We start from the raw sequence: 21,882 nt of genomic DNA, 5'->3' as shown, positions 1-21,882 counted from the left end.
CACTTGGCATCTGTGTCAAATATCACTTGATCACATAAGTATGGGTGTATTTTGAGATTGTTCCTTTTATTCTATTGTCACATATGATTGCCTTTGTGTTGGCTTGATAAGGCTAACCACTCTTGCCTCTGGCAGTTTCCAATCTGTTTTCTGTATCTATGAATTGATTTTCTAAAAAAATAAATTTTATTGGAGTATAGTTGTTTTACAATGTTGTATAAGTTTCTGCTGTACAGCAAAGTGAATAGCTATATGTATACATAGATCTCTTCTTTTCTAGAATTCCTTCCCATTTAGACCACCACAGTGTATTGAGTAGAGTTCCCTGTCCTATACAGTATGTTCTCACAAGTTATCTATTTTTACACAGTCTCAATAGTGTATACGTGTCAATCTCATTCACTCAGTACCTTCTAGCCCCTACACTTTCCCCCTTGGAATCCATGCATTTGTTCTTTACATCTGTGTCTCTATGCCTGCTTTGCAAATAAGATCATATATCTAGATTCCACATGTAAGTGAGATCTAATTATTTGAATAACAACTAAAGATTCTTATTTATATTTATTATTTAATATGTATTGAGAAAAGAACTAGGGTTTTCATACTTTTAACTTTTTAGTTACTTTTCCAAATTAATATTACCAAAGTCACCTCTTTTCTTGATATTTTTCTGGCCACTTTGATTTTCTATTTGGGAAATACTTTGATTCTTTCCATATACCATTTTTGATGATGTACATTTTGTTGTAAGTTTGTAGAGCTCTTTATGGTTTATATTTTCTTATATTATGTCATTTTCCTCTTTTACCTATTCCACATTCTTTCGAATGTTACAGTTTTTCAAGGTATTTATATATAGTAAATAAATCCCTGTCCAATGCTCTAAGTTTAACCATTTCTGGTTATTCTCATATTTGTTTTCACAGAGTTATAGAATCATTTTGATTATTCTGTTAAGGTAAAAAATCATATTGCCAAAAATTTATGTTACAATATTGAATCTACTTATTTAACTCTATTCTTTTTAAAAATATAGGAACTGGATGTTAATATCTGTAGTTTGTACTAAGAACAGATGGAATGAGGTTTGGCTAGGGATTTTTTGTAAGTAAATTTAAGTGTGGTATTTTTAAAGAACAGTGGAAGATAACAGAGTGTGGGTGGAAGTGCAGCTGCATGATAATATACAAGAAGAAAATGAAATTAGAACCCATTAAGGCTGGGCACACCCAGGTGTTCACAGACCACACACATTTTGGAACAATAAATATCTGATGAAACCAGAATGCAAAGAAATCTTATTTATCTGTCACTAGCAGAAGAATATTTAATTATGTGGTATGTTTCTTTAGCATATTTTAAATGTGCTGGTGAATAAATGGGCTCTTCATTTTTTTGTTTAGAAATGTATGCCCATTCTTCAGCAACAATGATGTCACCTTTTCAGAACTGGTTAATTTTCAAGCAAGGAATTTGTTAATGTATTTGGGCATCCAAGAAAGAAAGAAAATGAATGATCTCTGATTATGACATATAAAAATTAAATACATAAAGTGTTTAGAGAAAAGATTATTCAGTATTAAAATAGAGGAGCATTTAAATTGCTTTGATGATATCTCAAAACATTACAATGCAAGTCTAAAATATAAATCACATGCTTAAGAAAGGAATATATATTTTGTTTGTAAATTCCACTAATTTCATAACAACGTTACTGATTTGGAATTTCTTTTTTTCTTTTTTTTTTTTTAATTTTAAAATCTTTAATTCTTACATGTGTTCCCAAACATGAAACCCCCTCCCACCTCCCTCCCCATAACATCTCTGTGGGTCATCCCCATGCACCAGTCCCAAGCATGCTGTATCCTGCGTCAGACATAGACTGGCGATTCAATTCTTACATGATAGTATACATGATAGAATGCCATTCTCCCAAATCATCCCACCCTCTCCCTCTCTCTCTGAGTCCAAAAGTCCATTATATACCGCTGTGTCTTTTTTCCTGTCTTGCATACAGGGTCGTCATTGCCATCTTTCTAAATTCCATATATATGTGTTAGTATACTGTATTGGTGTTTTTCTTTCTGGCTTACTTCACTCTGTATAATCGGCTCCAGTTTCATCCATCTCATCAGAACTGATTCAAATGAATTCTTTTTAACGGCTGAGTAATACTCCATTGTGTACATGTACCAAAGCTTTCTTATCCATTCATCTGCTGATGGACATCTAGGTTGTTTCCATGTCCTGGCTATTATAAACAGTGCTGCGATGAACATTGGGGTACATGTGTCTCTTTCAATTCTGGTTTCCTCGGTGTGTATGCCCAGCAGTGGGATTGCTGGGTCATAAGATAGTTCTATTTGCAATTTTTTAAGGAATCTCCACACTGTTCTCCATAGTGGCTGTACTAGTTTGCATTCCCACCAACAGTGTAGGAGGGTTCCCTTTTCTCCACACCCTCTCCAGCATTTATTGCTCGCAGATTTTTGGATCGCAGCCATTCTGACTGGTGTGAAGTGGTACCTCATTGTGGTTTTGATTTGCATTTCTCTGATAATGAGTGATGTTGAGCATCTTTTCATGTGTTTGTTAGCCATCCGTATGTCTTCTTTGGAGAAATATCTATTTAGTTCTTTGGCCCATTTTTTGATTGCGTCGTTTATTTTTCTGGAATTGAGCTGCATAAGTTGCTTGTATATTTTTGAGATTAGTTGTTTGTCAGTTGCTTCATTTGCTATTATTTTCTCCCATTCAGAAGGCTGTCTTTTCACCTTGCGTATATTTTCCTTTGTTGTGCAGAAGCTTTTAATTTTAATTAGATCCCATTTGTTTATTTTTGCTTTTATTTCCAGAATTCTGGGAGGTGGATCATAGAGGATCCTGCTGTGATTTATGTCTGAGAGTGTTTTGCCTATATTCTCCTCTAGGAGTTTTATAGTTTCTGGTCTTACATTTAGATCTTTAATCCATTTTGAGTTTATTTTTGTGTGCGGTGTTAGAAAGTGATCTAGTTTCATTCTTTTACAAGTGGTTGACCAGTTTTCCCAGCACCACTTGTTAAAGAGATTGTCTTTACTCCATTGTATATTCTTGCCTCCTTTGTCAAAGATAAGGTGTCCATATGTGTGTGGATTTATCTCTGGGCTTTCTATTTTGTTCCGTAGTTTTCTAAAAGCATGCCCTACAATGTTAAAATTGTATGCTTCTGGCACACCAAAATCTATATATATAGGCAAAGTAAATGAGGCTTGGTTAGAAATTTTATATTTATCTAAATCTATCTATCTATCAATATCTGGCCATGATCTACCTGTCTGTTCAGAGAAGCAATTATCCAACAGCTTCTACTCATTACTTGCCTGTTACATCCAAAGGTCAGCTGAAAGTGTCTAAGTTGCAGACATAGCCTTTGATTTTCCACTGCATATATTTTCTTTAGATTGTGTCTGATCAATCACTGGGACTGTGTTATTTTGGAGACAAAGCTCATTAACATACTGAAAATAATATGTAACAAGGCAAATGTGACAAGGGAATGTGACAAGGGAAAGGGAAATTTTATGAGCTTGAAGTAATAATAGGAAAAAAAAAGGTGTGTGTTGGCATTGCAATGATTGTTTTTAAAAAATATGAGACATACTATAAAGAAAAGGGAATGTAAAAAGTCTAAAGAGATGACTAAGAAGTGAAATTTTTTTAAAAATTGGAAATAAAAAGATTCCTCAATTTAAACTCTCTAAAACAGTTCTTTGCTATTTATATTACTAACTGAAAATATCTGGTGTTTGTGGGGGCAAACAAACATAATTTACTAACTTTAAGGAGAAAAAAAAAAATCTATTAATCCTATTCAAAATCTCTGAAATCCTTGTTCAAACAGCCATTCTTGTCATGGTTGACATAAAGTTGATTCATCTCCCATATCAAACCTGAATACCAGCCATGGATTTTTCTCCTGTAGTTGACCAAGTAAATCTATTTTGATATTTTTGCCTTGGTGACTTATACTACAAAAATGTGATGTGTTTGAGATGTTCATGGACATAGACATGAAGTAGATTCTCACCATCTGTTCTGAAACATATGGAATAGGATGAATCATTGATTTATTTTCTAATACTAAAGGGAATCTGTCAGTCAGTCATTTCAGTCTCTCAGTCGTGTCTGACTCTTTGAGACCCCATGAATCGCAGCACGCCAGGCCTCCCTGTCCATCACCAACTCCCGGAATTCACACAAATTCATGTCCATCGAGCTAGTGATGCCATCCAGCCATCTTATCCTCTTTCGTCCCCTTTTTCTCCTGCCCCCAATCCCTCCCAGCATCAGGGTCTTTTCCAATGAGTCAACTCTTTGCATCAGGTGGCCAAAGTACTGGAGTTTAGGCCTTAGCATCAGTCTTTCCAATGAATACCCAGGACTGAACTCCCTTGGGATGCACTGGATGGATCTCCTTGCAGTCCAAGGGACTCTCAAGAGTCTTCTCCAACACCACAGTTCAAAAGCATCAATTCTTTGGCACTGTTTCCTTTAGAGATTACTTCTGGCTTGTGAATGCTCCAGCTTCAGCTGGCCCACCAAACCTGCCAGGCACAAGCCATATACACATTGGATGCTCCCACACAAGGCTACTCAATCAATACCAGAAGTAGCTATTTCACTTAACTCTTAGAAACAAAAACTTAAAGTAAAACAAAATGAGGAGACAGAGGAATATGTTCCAAATGAAAGAATAGAAAAAATAAATAAATAAAAGCCTAATAAAATGGAGATAAGTAGTTTTCCTAATAAAGACTTCAAAGAAATGGTCATAACACAAAAAAAGAATGAAGGAACTCAGAAAAAAATCAGCAAAGACTTTAAAAAAAATAAGAACCAATCGGACTTGAATTATAACATAATTGAAATAAAAAATACATGAGAGGGGAAACATATATCATAGAGAGGTTTAAGATGGCAGAGGAGTAAGACGTGGAGATCATCTTCCTCCCCACAAATACATCAAAAATACATCTGCACATAGAACAACTCTTATAGAACACCTGTTAAATGCTGGCAGTAGACCTCAGACTTCCAAAAAGGCAAGCTAAACTCCACATAAAATGGTAGGGAAAAGGCAATAAGAAAATAAAGAGACAAAGAAAACAGAATGAGTCTTGCACGTCAGGGAGGGAGTTGTGAAGGATGAAAATTTTCCACACACTTGGAAACCCCATCACAAGTGGGGACGAAGTCCACTTCAGGATCTCAGAGGGGAGCACAGCAACAAGTGGATGGAAAACAAAGTGGAGAGAATTCTGCACAGAAATCAGTGTCAACCAGCACTTCCCGGCCAAGAAGCTGTTTGCATGCCTGTCACAGCAAGTGGTGACTGGGTGCTGAGGCTCAGGCTTCTGGGATCAGACCTCAGAGAGAGGACAGGAGTTGCTGGAGAGGACGTAGAGAAAAGAGAATCCTCCTACACTATTTGTGAGAATGTAAACTGATATGGCCACCATGGAAACAATATGGAGATTCCTTTAAAAGAAAACAGGGAATACATCTATCATATGACCCAGAAATCCCACTACTGGGCAGCTACTATGAGAAAACCTCAATTTTAAAAGACACATGTACCACAAAGTTCACTACAGCATTATTTACGATAGCCAGGACATGGAAGCAATTTAGATGTCCACTGAAAGATGAATGGATAAAGAAATTATGGTACATTTATTCAATGAGATATTACTTAGCCATAAAAAGGGATGGATATGAATCAGCTGCAGTGAGATGGATGAAACTTGAGCCTTTCATACACAGTGAAGTCAGAAAAAGAAAAACAATTATTGCATATTAATGCATATATACGGAATCTAAAAAGAAAAATGGTACTGATGAACCTAGTAGAGAATGGACTTGTGGACACAGCAGAGGAAGGTAAGGGTGGGATGAATTGAGAAAGTAGCATTGGCATGCTATCTAGGTTGGTCATAACTTTTCTTCCAAGGAGTAAGCGTCTTTTAATTTCATGGCTGCAGTCACCATCTGCAGTGATTCTGGAGACCCAAAAAATAAAGTCTGACACTGTTTCCACTGTTTCCCCATCTATTTCCCATGAAGTGATGGGACCGGATGCCATGATCTTCGTTTTCTGAATGTTTAGCTTTAGGCGAACTTTTTCGCTCTCCTCTTTAAATGTCATCAAGAGGCTTTATGTCTATATATATATATACACACACTATATATATATATATATATATATATATATACACACACACACACACACACAAGATTGTTTTAAGTTGTTGACTGCTTAATTTCAAACATATTTCCAATATTGTTTATTTGCACTCTCCTTTTTTTTTCCTTATTATCACTGATTTTTATATCATATTTCTGTGTAGATAATTTCCCACAGTTAATGTATATTTGCTTTACCAGTGAGCTTTTCCATTCATAATTTTCTTGTTTCTAGTTGTAGACTTTTCTGCATAGAGAAGTTCCTTTAACATTTGTTGTAAAGCTGGTTAGCTCTATAATATTTGTTGTAGAGCTAAGAGTTATCTTAGCTTTTGCTTGTCTATAAAGCTTTTATTTTTTACCAAATCTGAACAAGAACCTTGCTGGGTATAGTGTTCTTACTTGTAGGTATTTTCCTTTTATCACTTTAAATATAATTGCACCAGTCTCTTTGGGCCTGCTGAATTTCTTATGAAAAATCAGCTGATAACTATATGGGGATTCCCTTGTTTTTATTTGTTGCTTTTTAAAAATAATTTATCTTTAATTTTTGTGACTTTGATTAATGTGTGCCTTGTCATGAGCCTTCTTGAGTTTTTCCTTTATGGAACTCTGCTTTCTGGAATTGAGAGAAAGTGCTTCCTTTCTCATTTTAATGAAGTTTTAATCAAGTATTTTTTTAGACCGTTTCTCTTTCTTCTACTTCTGGAACCCCTATAACATAAATGTTGGTGCATTTAATGTTGTTCCAGAGGTCTCTTAGATTGTCTTTATTTCTTTATTTCATTTTCCTTTATTCTGTTCTGCAGTAGTGATTTCCACCACTCTGTCTTCAAGCTTGCTTATTCATTCTTCTGCTTATATTCATTCTTCTGCTTAAATTATTCTGCATTGATTTTTTTCCTACTGTGTCTTTCATTTCAGTTATTGCATTGTTCCATCTCTGTTCTTTAAATATCCTAGCTCTTTGCTAACATTTTTTGCATCTTCTTAGTCTGTCCCTCTATTATTTTCCTATGTTGGATCATCTTTACTATCATTACTCTGAATTCTTTTTCATATAGGTTGTCTGTCTCCACTTCACTTAGTTGTTCTTCTGGAGTTTTTTTCTTCTGGAGCATATTTCTTTCATCTTATTTTGTCTAAATTTCTGTGTTTGTGGTCTCTGCTTCTTGGAGTACACATTCCTAGTTTCTCTTGCTTCTGGTGTCTGTCTCCAGCGGGTGAGGTTGGTTCAGGGGCTTGTGCAGACTTTCTAGTGGGAAAGACTGGTTCCTGCTCACTGATGGGTAGAGCTAAGTCTTATTCCTCTGATGGGCAGGGGCGTGTCAAGAAGTGTGCTTAGAAATGGCTGTGCACACAGAATGACTTTAGATAGCTTGTCTGATGCGATAACTAGGAGCAGACTCATTCCTGAGTAATACTATTCACAAAGTTTTTATCTCCAGAAAAGCATCATAAGCCAATTATATCATCCATAATTTTATTTTTTAAGGAATTGTCTTGTTTCTCTTACCTCATTTTCTATTCCTGTGCCATGAGTGATGAAGTCCTTTGTCTCCTACCAAGGAGTGTCATGTCTTCTACCAGCATCTGATTGTAAGACCTTTCCTAATAGCACAGTAATACAGAAAGCATGAATAGTAGATGAAGACTCATGCAGCACTTGAGGCCACTCTTCCATGGTTTCTCTCTACTCCCCCAAAATTATTTTAGTCTTCCAAATATACCTCTCAAGCTTCACTCATGAGAAATTACCATATGCAAGAATTTCTCCTTTAAAGTTAAAATGAATTACCTCAGTATCCTTCTTCACAACTGGACAAAAGAAAGCTCAGTGGCTTTTTTTTTTTTTTGAAAACATACTTGTAAATATATACATCTTCAAAATATATGATGGATTAAAAAGGTATAGGAAGTTAAACACCACTTTTAAACTAAAATACTTATGAAAAGAAATTCTGAGCAGCTTGTATACATGTCTTTGATGATTTTACACAGTTCACCCTTGAGAGCATTAATATCAGGCTATATTTGAGACTAAGCTACCAATGTGCTTCTTCCCATAGCTGTTTACAATGGGCTTTACACTATGCTTCATCTTTACTTATCCACTTTTACTGCATTGATGTATTAATTCTCAGAAGTATACATGGAACCAGAAATGTATAGACCTTTCAATTTACTGAATTACTGTGCTTAGCCTCCCTGTATAAGTGAGGCTATTGATGCAAAGAAACTTATTAATGTAGCAGAAACATTTCCCCCCATATGTGCTGAGCATTTGCAAATACTCCAACTTAAAGTTAAATAGAAAAACAAACACACACTAAAATTATCAAGTCCCAATATTACATTATCATCAATGCTGAAACTCTGAGCCTAATTCCTATTATGCTGTCAAGTCTAAGAAGTTAATGGAAAGATTTATAGTTAAAAGTGGTGCTCTTAACCTAGCATTTTCTCCCTTTCTCCTCATGTGCTTAGTTTCTCAGTCATGTCTGATTCTTTGTGACACCATGGACTGTAGCCCGCCAGAATCCTCTGTCCATGGCGATTCTCCAGGCAAGAATACTAGAGAGGGTTGCCATGCCCTCCTCCAAGGGATATTCCCAACCCAGGGATCGAACTCAGGTCTCCCACATTGCAGCCGGATTCTTTACTGTCTGAGCCACCAGCAATTTATTTTTCCTCCTAAATCACTGTAAACAAGGAGAAGAGCGAAGGACAGAAAAACAAACTTTGTCTGCAATGATACTAAGAAGTATCTTTAACTCAAAATGATGAAACTAGGCAAAGACTGCCTGAGGATCTGTGGTCAAGTAGAACTGAGGGACGACAGAGTTTTTACCTGTGGCTGAGTAAAACCCAGCAATTAAATGGTATACCCTGAATTAAAAAATAAATAAATAAATAAATGATGACTTTTTTCCTATAACAGAAAAAAAAAAGTGCTTAGGGATAGTGGTTGAAGCTTTCTTGGACCCCACAAGACATAAAGTCCTGAGAAGCTGTAGAGGTGAGGCTGAATCAGAAATAATATAAACTTGTAACATTTACAGGAAGTTAACTATCAATGTGTCAGGGAAAATGTAAAGACTCCACATGCCCTGATTCTAGTTTCCTAAGTCTAAAGCAATCACAGTTTCATGATAGTCATCTGATATTAGGAGAATATTCAATAGTTTAGATCATCTTCTTCCTCCCTTCCTCACACAAGCTTCCTAAATAAAGCCATTCCAGAAAGAGTGCAACTATTAAAAAGTTAAATAAAGAACGTAGATTATGATCAACTATAGTGCCATGAATTATAAAAAGGAAACATTTAATGAAGAAAATACCTCTTTAAGTTAGGAGTATATACAAAAATAAAATAACACACTTAGTTTGCTTCCATATCTTAGTAACTGTAAATAATGCTACTATGAACATTACGATTCATGTATCTTTTCAAGTTAGTGTTTTTTCCCCAAGTTTCATGGTTTTGTTAACACAAACACAATGTTTACCTGAGCTGTCTCTGTGTTTTCTTCACTGCACAGACTGGCACTGCAATTGGTGACTCTGATAGCCAGCTGGGATTCTCTTTCTATAATGGCTTTGCAGTTCTTGGAAGAAATATTGTGATAAATTGAAACCAAGTTTGTTGTACATCAGCAACATTACAAGTTCTTCGGTGTTGTGGACCAGGAACTTCCAGAATATTCTGGGCATCATGTGTTTATTTTCTTGTTGCTCTCATAAATGATGTCGGACATCAAGATATGACCCATGAATCTCCTGCACACCCTGTTGTTGATGCCTCTGATTTTCTGGCAGTTCCACAAAATTTTGACATATCAATCTGCCTGGTGCCAGGTGAACTTCTTGGTCTTCTTTTTGATGACCTTGGGCTTTATGAGAGATCTGATGGTGGCCATGATGCCAAGTAGGAGATGACTGACACTGCATATGGAGGGACTCAAAGGAGTGTAATTGCTGGGTAATTTGGTGGCTCTATTTTTTAGTTTTTCAGAAACTTCCATACTGTTATCCACAGTGGCTACAAACATTTGCATTTCCACCAACAGTGTACAATGTTGCCTTTTCTCCACATCTTCTCCAACATTTGTTATTTGTGTTCCTTTTGATGATAGTCATTCTTGTAGGTGTGAGGTGATCTCCTTGTTGTGTTGATTTGCGTTTTCCTGATTATTGGACATGTTGAGCAAATTTTCACCTGCCTGCTGACCATCAGCATATCCTCTTTAGATAAATATTTATTTAGGTCTTCTGCCCATTTTTAAGCAGTTTGTTTTTTAATGTTGAGTTATATGAGCTGTTTGTATATTTTGGATATTAACCCCTTATCAATCATATCAATTGAAAATATTTTCTCCCATTCAACAATTTATCTTTATGCTTTGTCAGTAGTTTATTTTGCTGTGCAAAAGCTTTTGAGATTAGCTGGGATCCATTTGTTCATTTGTGTTTTGTTTCTTTTGTTTTAGGAGATAAATTAAAAAAAATATTGCTATGACTTATGTAAAAGACAGAAGAATATCTACTTCTGCTTCACTGACTATACTAAAGCCTTTGACTGTGTGGAGCACAATAAATAGTGGAAAATTCCTAAAAAGATGAGAATACCAGGCCACCTTACCTGCCTTTGAGAAACTTGTATGAAGAACAAGAAGCAACAGTCAGGACTGGACATGGAACAATGAACTGGTTCAAAATTGGGAAAGTGGTACATCAAGGCAGTATATTATCACCCTGCTTATTTAAATTATATGCATAGTACATCATGCAAAATGCCTGGCTGGATGAAGCACAAGCTGGAATCAAGACTGCCTGGACAAATATCAATAACCTCAGATATGCAGATGACATCACCCTTATGGCAGAAAGTGAAGAAGAACTAAAATTTCTTGATGAATGTGAAAGTGGAGATTGAGAAAACTGGCTTAAAACTCAACATTCAAAAAACTAAGATCATGGCATCCTGTCCCATCACTTCATGGTAAATAGATGAGGAAATACTGGAAACAGTGACAGACTATTTTCTTGGGTTCCGAAGTCACTGCAGATGGTGACTGCAGCCATGAAATTAAAAGACACTTGCTCCTTAGAATAAAAACTATGACAAACATAGACAATAGACCTTTTTCAACAAAGGTCTGTATAGTCAAAGCTATGGCTTTTCCAGTAGTCATGTATAGATGTGAGAGTTGAACCATAAAGAAGGCTGAGTACAGAAGAATTGATGCTTTTGGACTGTGGTGTTGAAGAAAACTCTTGAGAGTCCCTTGGACAGCAAAGAGATCAAGCCAGTCAATCATAAATGAAATCAACTCTGAATATTTATTGCAAGGACTAATATTGAAGCTGAATCTCTAATACTTCAGCCATCTGATATGAAGATCTAACTCAGTTTAAAAGGCCCTGATGCTGGGAATAACAGAGGACAGGAGGAGAGGGGGATGACAGAGAATGGGTTGGTTGGATGGCATCATTGACTCAATAAACATGGATTTGAACAATCTCTGAGAGATAGTGAGGGACAGGGAAGCCTGGTGTCCTGTAGTCCATTGGGTCTCAAAGATTCAGACACAGCTGAGTGACTGAACAGTAACAACAAAAGTGATTGTCAATAAAAAGATCATAAACCATGATCAAGTGGGATTTATCTAAGGGATGCAAGAATTTATTTCAGTATCCACAAATCAATCCATGTGATACACCACATTGATAAATTGAAGAATAACAACCACACAATAATCTTAATAGATGCTGGAAAATATTTTGACAAAATTCAATGTCCACTTATAATTTAAAAATCTCCAGAAAGTGATCATAGAGGGAACATAGTTCAACATAATAAAGGCCAGATATGACAAACCAACAGCTAGTATTATACTCAAAAGTGAACAGCTAAAATAATTTTCTCTAAGATCAGGAACAAGAAAACTATATCCACTCTCACATTTTTATTCAACATAGCTTTGGAAGTCCTAGTCACAGAAATCAGACAAGAAAATGAAATAAAAGGAATCTAAACTGGAAAGGAAGAAGTAAAACCGTCATTCTTTGCAAATGACACGATACTCTACATAGAAACTTCTAAAAATGCCACCAGAAAACTACTAGAACTCATCAATGAATTTGATAAGGTTGTAGGGTTCAAAATTAATATATAAAAATCTGTGATATTTATATGTTCCAACAGCAAACTATCTGAAAGAAAAATTAAGGAAACAGCCCCAATTAACATCACATCAAAGAGTAAACCATACCTAGGAATAAACTTACCTACGTACGTAAGAAACATGTACTTGGAAAGCAATGTGAGTGAAAGTCATTTTGTCGTTTCTGACTCTTTGTGACCCCATGGACTATACAGTCCATGGAATTCTCCATGCCAGAATACTGCAGTGGGTAACCATTCCCTTCTCTAGGGTATCTTCCCAACTCAGGGACTTAATCCACGTTTCCCACATTGCAGGCAGAGTTCTACCATCTGAGACACCAGGGAAGCCCAAGAATACTGGAGTGGGTAGCCTATCCCCTCTCCAGAAGATCTTCCCAACCCAGAATTTAACCAGCATCTCCTGCAATGCAAGCAGATTCTTTCCCAGCTGAACTGCCAGGAAAACTGTAAGACAATGATTAAAGAAAGTGAAGATGGCACAACTGGATGGATAAATATACTATGATTGAATTGGAAGACTTAATATTGTTAAAATAATCATACTACTCAAGGTAATCTACAGGTTCAATGCAATCCCTATCAAAATACCAATGCCATTTTTTAAAAAGTAGAGCAAATAATTTTTAAAACATAAAAGATCCCAAATCGTCATAACAATCTTAAGAAAAAAGAGTAAAGTTGGAAGAACAAGTCTTCCTAACTTCAAACTATACTTTAAAGCTACAATGATGAAAACAGTATGTTACTAGCACAGAAACAGACACATAGTTCAATAAAACAGAGTAGAGAGCTCAGAACTAAACACACACACCTATGGTCAATTATTCTGTGACAAAGGAGGCAAGGTTATACAATGGAGAAAATAGTCTTTTTAATAAGTGGTGCTAGGACATTTGGACAGCTTCATGTAAAAGAATGAAGTTAGAACATTCTCTGATGCCACATACAACAATAAACTCAATATGGATTAAAGATCTAAGTGTAGTACTTGAAACCATAAAACCCCTAGATGAAAACATAGGCAGAACATTTTTGGTGTCTTTAGACTTAGTGTTTAGAAAAGGCCTCTTTGAAGTGATATCTCAGCTGAGATATGAAAAACAAAGATCCAGGTTTAGTAGCATTGGAAATATAGAGGGGGAGGGTGTTTACTTTTAGACAGAAGTAAACAGCTAATGATAAGTCCTTCAATAACTCAAATAATAAAACAAGACTGGTGTGGCTGGATCATAGTGAATTAAAGTGAGAATAATATAAGATTACCACATGGAGTTGGGCAGATAAAAGATTATAGAGGACTTTGTAAATGAAAGGAAAGTCTTTGAATTTTATTCTATTTCATAGCTAGTCTTTAGAAACAGTTGAACTGGAGAGTGATGTGGATGTAGAACAGAGATGGGCATTCTTGTTTTAACTGACATTAGACAGTTTTGTGGAGAAGAGTTAAAATGCTGTAGCAAACTCTCATGTGGGAAAGAAGTTTAAAACTCAATACCATTCACAGAATAAAGTTTCAGGTAGACAAATGTGATCAGGACAGAATCCCTCCGTACAAGTAACCCTATTTATAACAATGCATTAAATCTATTGCCCACACTAAAATGCTCATTTGAACATGTTATTTCACTACTTCAGTCTTTTTCTTTACTTTGATGATTTTCAAGGTCCATAAAGATCTTTCTGGAGCATGCCATTCTAGCATTTGTTCTGAATCCCTACTCCCTTTTCACTCCAAGTGTACTGGCTTACTTGCAATTTCCTAAGTTTTCTTTGAATCTGGTGACCCTTAGCATATCACATCCTTTAATTGAAACAGTTTTCAGTACTCCCGCTCTTAAGTTAGCACAAATAAAAGCCCTTTCTGACCACTACTTTTACCAAGGATGACAGTCACTATAGTTAACAAGTAGTGTGACACAAGCACCAACTAATCAGAGTGGATGATGGCTACTGCTGGTTATACAGATCATATTTTTAAAGCTATTAGAATAGAGCATTACACTTGATAAATACTATATCACTATTTACTGTTATGTGAAGAAAAACCAAAAATATTTGGTTGTTATGAGTTTAAGGGCAATTTTATCATAAAATTTTGTTATATTAATATAATATTCATTTTACTATATAAATGAATAACTGAATCATATAAATGTCTCATGACTCTTGTGGGGAGTATGAATGAGTTGACAAGAAAAGTAATCTAACTAGAACTAAAGACCAGTATCAATAGCTAGGAAGTGGGAGTGTGGTATTAGATTATAGAGTTTGAATCGTCAAATGATGAGTTTCTATTTGAAATGCAGACATAAAGGATTACAAGTCGTAAGTGGTGCTTGCAAGAGATAAATATGACAGTGGTGTGAAGAGTGGGTTAGAGGGCAAAAATACTTGAGACAGGGAATTTAGTTTGCAGATAGTTGTGGTCTTACAAATCATCCAAGTAATGAAAGCCAGAATAGAGATAAAGGACTAAATCTGATTACTGTTACAAACCATGGTTCCAGACTAGAGAATGAGAACTGAGAAAAGTGAAAAAGTAAATAAGGGTGCAACCAACCAAATAAGATATGCAATTTTTATATGTTCACCATTATTAAAGAGTTAAATACTTAGAAGCCTCACTTCCTTTGCTCAGAGCCAAATAATAGTAGGGAATGAGGCAAAGATTGTGAGGAAGGAGCTGACATCAAAAGAAATCTAAACCATCTAAAGAAAGCTATAAGGTTCATCACTGGAAAGAAGTTTAGTTTCCATACACATAAACATGTATGTATGTATGTATGTGTATATGTATATATATATATATATATATATATGTAGAGAGAAAGACAGAGAGTTCAATTATTTTTTATCACATATATACGAAGCAGTAATGTCTACAAGATACATGCTGTGTTTTATGTTGCATTCTGAAGGCAAGAAGGCGAACCTGAGTGTTTCATGAAATATACCATTTTTGGATAAATACTGTACACTCTTCAGTATGTTAGAAGCCAATCTTTAAAAATGTTATGTGCTGGTTGTAAACCCTAAGTGCCTTGGGTTAATAGCTCCAATCAGGTTTTCAGCTTTATAAGTTGATAGTTTCTTGGGGAAAACAGGTGCTGGAATTTCTCACTGCCAAATGAAATTGTCTGAGCCAGTATATATGCATTGCCTAGATTAGATGGTAGAGAAGACATACACATAACTATATTTGGATTTTCTAAATGAAGCTTAATCAGCCACCAAGCAGGAGAAGTCACCTTAAAATGTTGGGATGTTCAGATAATGTCACCAAATAAATACGTAAAATGGTCTATTTGGACAGAGTTAAAAAAAGGAGTGAACAAAATTAGTGAACCAATTCTTCAAAATCTGTCAAGGCTAAAGATAGATTGACAAGTGATGATTTTTTTTTCCCCAAAGTTAACAGCATTTATTTTTTCAGCTTTCTTTAGATTTGAAGTAGCTGAAGTTTAATCTCAATTGCAAATAAATAAAAGGCAACTTGAGGAGGATCTGGTTTCTCCATGAGTTTATCAAATACTAGATGGTTACTGTTTATTCCTGTTTATTTTATTTTAAAAGTTGATTTCCTTCCTAGGAAACATTCCTAGTTAGCACTTCTGGCCAGTTGGTGGTGATATGATGCCAACATGTATGTGTTTCTTTGGGGAACAACTTGGGAATGAAGCAAGATAATTATTAACCACTGTAACCTGATGAATATTCTATTTCTAAGCAGTTTGTGTTTCTTTTGAGGCTCCCTGTGTTTAACAGTGAACACTGGCAGTAGCCATGAAACAGTGCTCTTTGATACATTTAAACATTCTGAATGAAGCTTTTTTTTTTTTTCCTTTTTCTGATTTGTAAGGTCTGGAAAGATATTTGCTTATGATAGAACTAAAAATCTGAAATAACTGTCTGGGTTTAGCATTGGTATTTCAGTTTTACTCCCATTGTAGGCACTTCTCTGCTTCTGGGAAGGATTCCAGAATCACTAATTATGTCAAAATATGTTTTACTAAGATACAGTGTGGTATAAAGTGTAGAATTCCATGGTGTGTATTAAGTCCTTGCCCTCTTTCCTTCTAAGTGCTTCTTCAAATAAATCAACTTTAATGTCTAAAAACTGGAAAGTGAGAAAAGAGATTTCCCAGGTTTGGGATGGTGAAATGGCCTCCTTGCTTATGATAGCAAGGCATAAAGATGGTGAAGTATTGTCTCTATGAGGTTTGATTACCAGTCAAACTAGAAAGCTCAAGAGATTCTTCTTCCACAGGAATAAACAAAACAAAAACTAAAAATTAACACATAAACTCATTATATTAGAAATGTTTGACAGAAAGCAACAAATGATTGTCACTTACATGCTGAAGTAGATCTTTAGAAAATAAATGAGAGGAGATATGAGCAGTGAATATTCATATGAAAAAGAAAAGCATCTGAAATTTAAATGAAAAGTCAAATGTCATTTTGAGTGTAATTGTTAAATCTGTTAATATTCTGAAGATATTTCTTGAGCTGATGGTAAAATTTAAGTAAAGTAGAATGAGAAGTCATTTATAATAAGTGGGTGTCTAAGGACTGTCTTTTTATGCAACTAAATTTGTTCCAAGGCAGATAAAACAAAGAGAGAAGTTCAAGCTAAAATCAAATAATAAAAAGAACATGGCCATTGATCTATCCTTCCAAACAGACAAAAGCAATACAAAGCATCACATTTCAATGCCAAGAACTCCAGGGTACTAATATCTTATAAAAGCTGAAAATTTATATTCTACTGCAAGAGGAAATATTCTAGATTTTCCCCTTGGAATTTGCATTCCATTTTAAATGATGTAAAATAATCTATATAAAAAGAAATTAATAAGAAACAATTGTCTTGGTTTCAGCTTTTGATTTAGGAAAATAATTTTCCAATCATGGGAAGAAAGCAAAGTACAAAATGAAATATAAAATTCAAGTTTGCTTTGAATCAGAAAGTCACCTTTTCCTTTTGATTTGATTTTTATCAACATTTTACTCAAAAGGGGTGGCAAAAAAATGGTAAAAGTGATAATAAGCTGCAATTCAATATTGTAGCCAGTACGATGATTATTATTCTAAAATTCTTATATTATTTTCTCAAGCTGAATGTTTGTTGAATTTAGATAGAGATGTATAAACAAATACTGAAGTAGAAAAATAAAATGTATGTTAATTAGTGATGTTTGAAATTTAATTTAGACTTGATCTGAAAGCACTGGGGATTTTAGCCATTGTTGCCTACACTTAGAGTTTAACTAACACCATTGAGATATTATTGCATGTATAAATTTAAACACAGTGAATTCAAAAGGAACTCTAAATTTGTGATATTCCACTCTTCTCCATAGTTCTCCATTTGTGAACATTATTGTGCCCAATAGGTGGGATATGCACCCCCCCAAAATATAAAATTTTTAACATGTGTTTCTATGATGCTGACCCTGAGGCATCTAACCACAGGCACACTACTTGATAATCCCTCTTTACAAAAATTTTATTGGAGGAGAAGAGGAATAAACTCCATATCCAGGTTACCCATAATTGAACTTTCATTAGGTATGGGACATAAAAGGTGCTGGCTCAGAGACTTCATTTTCTACTGCAAAGGCAGCACTAGTGGAAAAGAACCTGCCGGCCAATGCCAGAGACGTAGAGGTAGGTTCAATCCTTGGCTCAGGAAGATGCACTGGAAGAGGGCATGGTAACCTACTCCAGTATTCTCGCCTGAAGAAACCCATGCACAGAGGAGACTGGTGGGCTATAGTCCATAGAGTCACAGAGTCAGACATGACTGTCAGTTCAGTTCAGTTCAGTTGCTCAGTCGTATCTGACTCTTTATGATCCCATGGACTGCAGCATGCCAGGCCTCTCTGTCCATGACTAATTCCCAGAGTTTACCCAAACTCATGTCTATCAAGTAGGTGATGCCATCCAACCATCTCATCTTCTGTCGTCCTCTTCTCCTCCTGCCTTCAAACTTTCCCAGCATCAGGGTCTTTTCAAATGAGTCAGCTCTTCACATCAGGTGGCCAAAGTATTGGAGTTTCACCTTCAGTATCAATCCTTCCAATGAACACTCAGGACTGATCTCATTTAAGATGGACAGGTTGGATTTCCTTGCAGTCCAAGGGACTCTCTAGAGTCTTCTCAAACACCACAATTCAAAAGCATCAATTCTTCAGTGCTCAGCTTTCTTTATAGTCCAACTCTCACATCCATACATGACTACTGAAAAAATCATAGCCCTGTCTAGGTTGGTCATGAAGCTTATCAAATGGCTCAGAGGTTAAAGGTCATAACTTTCTTTCCAAGGAGTATGGATCTTTTAATTTAATGGCTGGAGTAACCATCTGCAGTGATTGTGGAGCCCCCCAAAATAAAGTCAGCCACTGTTTCACTGTTTTCCCATATACTTGCCATGAAATGATGGGGCTGGATGCCATGATCTTAGTTATCTGAATGTTGAGCTTTAAGCCAACTTTTCGTCTCTCCTCTTTCACCTTCACCAAGAGGCTCTTTAGTTCTTCTTCCTTTTCTGCCATAAGGGTGGTGCCATCTGCATATCTGAGGTTATTGATATTTCTCCCGGCAATCTTGATTCCAGCTTCTGCTTCTTCCAGCCCAGCGTTTCTCATGATGTACTCTGCATAGAAGTTAAATAAGCAGGGTGACAATATACAGCCTTGATGTACTCCTTTCCCTGTTAGAACCATCTGCTCTTCCATGTTCATTTCTAACTGTTGATTCCTGACCTGCATACATATTTCTCAAGACACAGGTCAGGTGGTCTGGTATTCTCATCTCTTTAAGAATTTCCTTCAGTTTACTGTGATCCACACAGTCAAAGGCTTTGGCATAGTCAATAAAGCAGAAATGAATGTTTTCTGGAACTCTTTTGCTTTTTTGATGATTCAGGGGATGTTGGTAATTTGATATCTGGTTTCTGTGCCTTTTCCAAATCCAGCTTGAACATCTGCAAGTTCATGGTTCATGTATTGCTGAAGCCTGCCTTGGAGAATATTGAGCATTAGTTTACTAGCATGTGAGATGAGTGCATTTGTGTGGTAGTTTGAGCATCTTGGGTATTGCCTTTCTTTGGGATTGGAATGAAAACTGACCTTTTCCAGTCCTGTGGCCACTGTTGAGTTCTCCAAATTTGATGGCATATTGAGTGCAGCATTTTAAGAGCACTCAACATTTTAGGATTTGAAACATTTTATCATTTTAGGATTTGAAATACTGCAACTGGAATTCCATCACCTCCACTAGCTTTGTTCCTAGTGATGTTTCTTAAGGCCCACTTGACTTCACATTCCGGGATATCTGGCTCTAGGTGACTGATCACACCACTGTGGTTATCTGGATCATAAGGATCTTTTTTTGTACAGTTCTGTGTATTCTTGCCACCTCTTCTTAATATCTTCTGCTTCTGTTAAATCCATACCATTTCTGTACTTTGAGTCCATCTTTGCATGAAATGTTCCCTTGTTATCACTAATATTCTTGAAGAGATCTCTAGTCTTTCCCATTCTATTGTTTTCCTCTATTTCTATGCATTGATCACTGAGGAAGGCTTTCTTATCTCTTCTTGCTATTCTTTGGAACTCTGCATTCAAATGGGTTTAATCTTTCCTTTTCTCCTTTGCTTTTTGCTTCGCTTCTTTTTACAACTATTTGTAAGGCCTCCTCAGACAGTCATTTTGCTTTTTTGCATTTTTTTTCCCCTTGGGGATGGTCTTGATCCCTGTCTCCTGTACAATGTCACGAACCTCTGTCCATAGTTCATCAGGCACTCTGTCTATCAGATCTAGTCCCTTAAATCTATTTCTCACTTCCACTGTATAATCGTTAGGGATTTGATTTAGGTCATACCTGAATTCTATAGTGGTTTTCCCTACTTTCTTCAGTGTGAGTATAAATTTGGCAATAAGGAGTTCATGATCTGAGCCACAGTGAGCTCCTGGTTTTGTTTTTGGTGACTGTATAGAGCTTCTCCATCTTTGGCTGCAAATAATATAATCAGTCTCATTTTGGTGTGTCCATGTGCAGAGTCTTCTCTTGTGTTGTTAGAAAAGGGTGTTTGCTATTACCATTGCATTCTCTTGGCAAAATTCTATTAGCCTTTGCCCTGCTTCATTTTGTACACCAAGGCCAAATTTGCCTGTTACCCCAGGTGTTTCTTGACTTCCTACTTTTCATCCCAGTCCCCTATAATGAAAAGGACATCTTTTTTGGGTGTTAGTTCTAGAAGATCTTGTAGGTCTTCATTTAATCATTCAACTTCAGCTTCTTCAGCATTTCTGATCGGGGCATAGACTTGGATGATCATGATATTGAATGGTTTTCCTTAGAAACGAACAAAGATCATTCTTTCATTTTTGAGATTGCATCCAGTACTGCACTTTGGACTCTTTTGTTGACTATGATGGCTACTCCATTTTTTCTAAGGTATTTTTGCCCACAGTAGTAGATAGAATGGTCATCTGAGTTAAATTCACGCATTCCAGTCCATTTTAGTACACTGGTTCCTAAAATGTTGATGTTCACTCTTGCCATCTTCTGTTTGACCATTTCCACTTTGCCTTGATTCATGGACCTAACATTCCAGGTTCCTATGCAATATTGCTCTTCACAGCATTGAAGCTGCTTCTATCACCAGTTACATCCACAACTCTGTGATGTGTTTTCTTTGGCTCCATCTCTTCATTCTTTCTGGAGTTATTTCTCCAGTGATTTCCAGTAGCGAATTGGGCACCTACCAACTTGGGAATTCATCTTTCAGTGTTCTATCTTTTTCCTTTTCATACTGCTCATGTGGTTCTCAAGGCAAGAATATTGAAGTGGTTTGCCATTCCCTTCTCCAGTGGACCACGTTTTGTCAGAACTCTCCAACATGACCTTTACATCTTGGGTGGCCCTGCACGGCATGGCTTAGTTTCATTGAGTTAGACAAGTCTTTGGTCCCTGTGACTAGATTGGATAGTTGTCTGTGATTGTGGTTTCAGTGTCTGCCCTCCGATGCCCTCTCTTAGTACTGGGGTTTCTCTTATCTTGGGCGTGGGGTATGTCTTCACAGCTGCTCCAGTAAAGCACAGCCACTGTTCCTTACCTTAGATGTAGGGTATCTCCTCTTGACCACTCACCACTCCAGTGCTGAGCAAACATGACTGTAGTGATTAGCATCTGTACAGGTTTTCCTGTAACCAAGAGTTTTCTCTGGGAATGTGGGACTTTCAATGATAAATCAAGGTCAGATATTGGAAAAAGAGATGGTTGGTGTGGCAGGCTGAGTTCTAAGATGATCCTTATGACTTTGATGTACACATCTTATATAATTCCCACTCTTGAGTATGGGCAGGACTTGTGAATGGGATATCATTCTCACAATTAGATTACTAAGTAGTTGATTTGTACTTAATCACAAGAATGATCATTGTAGGTGGTAATGG

At 36.2% G+C, this 21,882-nt stretch overlaps 1 pseudogene; it reads right to left on the bottom strand.

Annotated features, from left to right (window-relative positions):
• Positions 1–9,704: 9,704 nt before the first annotated feature.
• On the bottom strand, positions 9,705–10,148 carry LOC138071060 (large ribosomal subunit protein eL32-like; annotated as a pseudogene).
• Positions 10,149–21,882: the final 11,734 nt, after the last annotated feature.

Source organism: Capricornis sumatraensis, chromosome X, assembly GCF_032405125.1.
Source record: "Capricornis sumatraensis isolate serow.1 chromosome X, serow.2, whole genome shotgun sequence".
Classification (NCBI taxonomy): Eukaryota; Metazoa; Chordata; class Mammalia; order Artiodactyla; family Bovidae; genus Capricornis; species Capricornis sumatraensis.
This window is presented reverse-complemented; position numbering and strand designations above follow the sequence as displayed.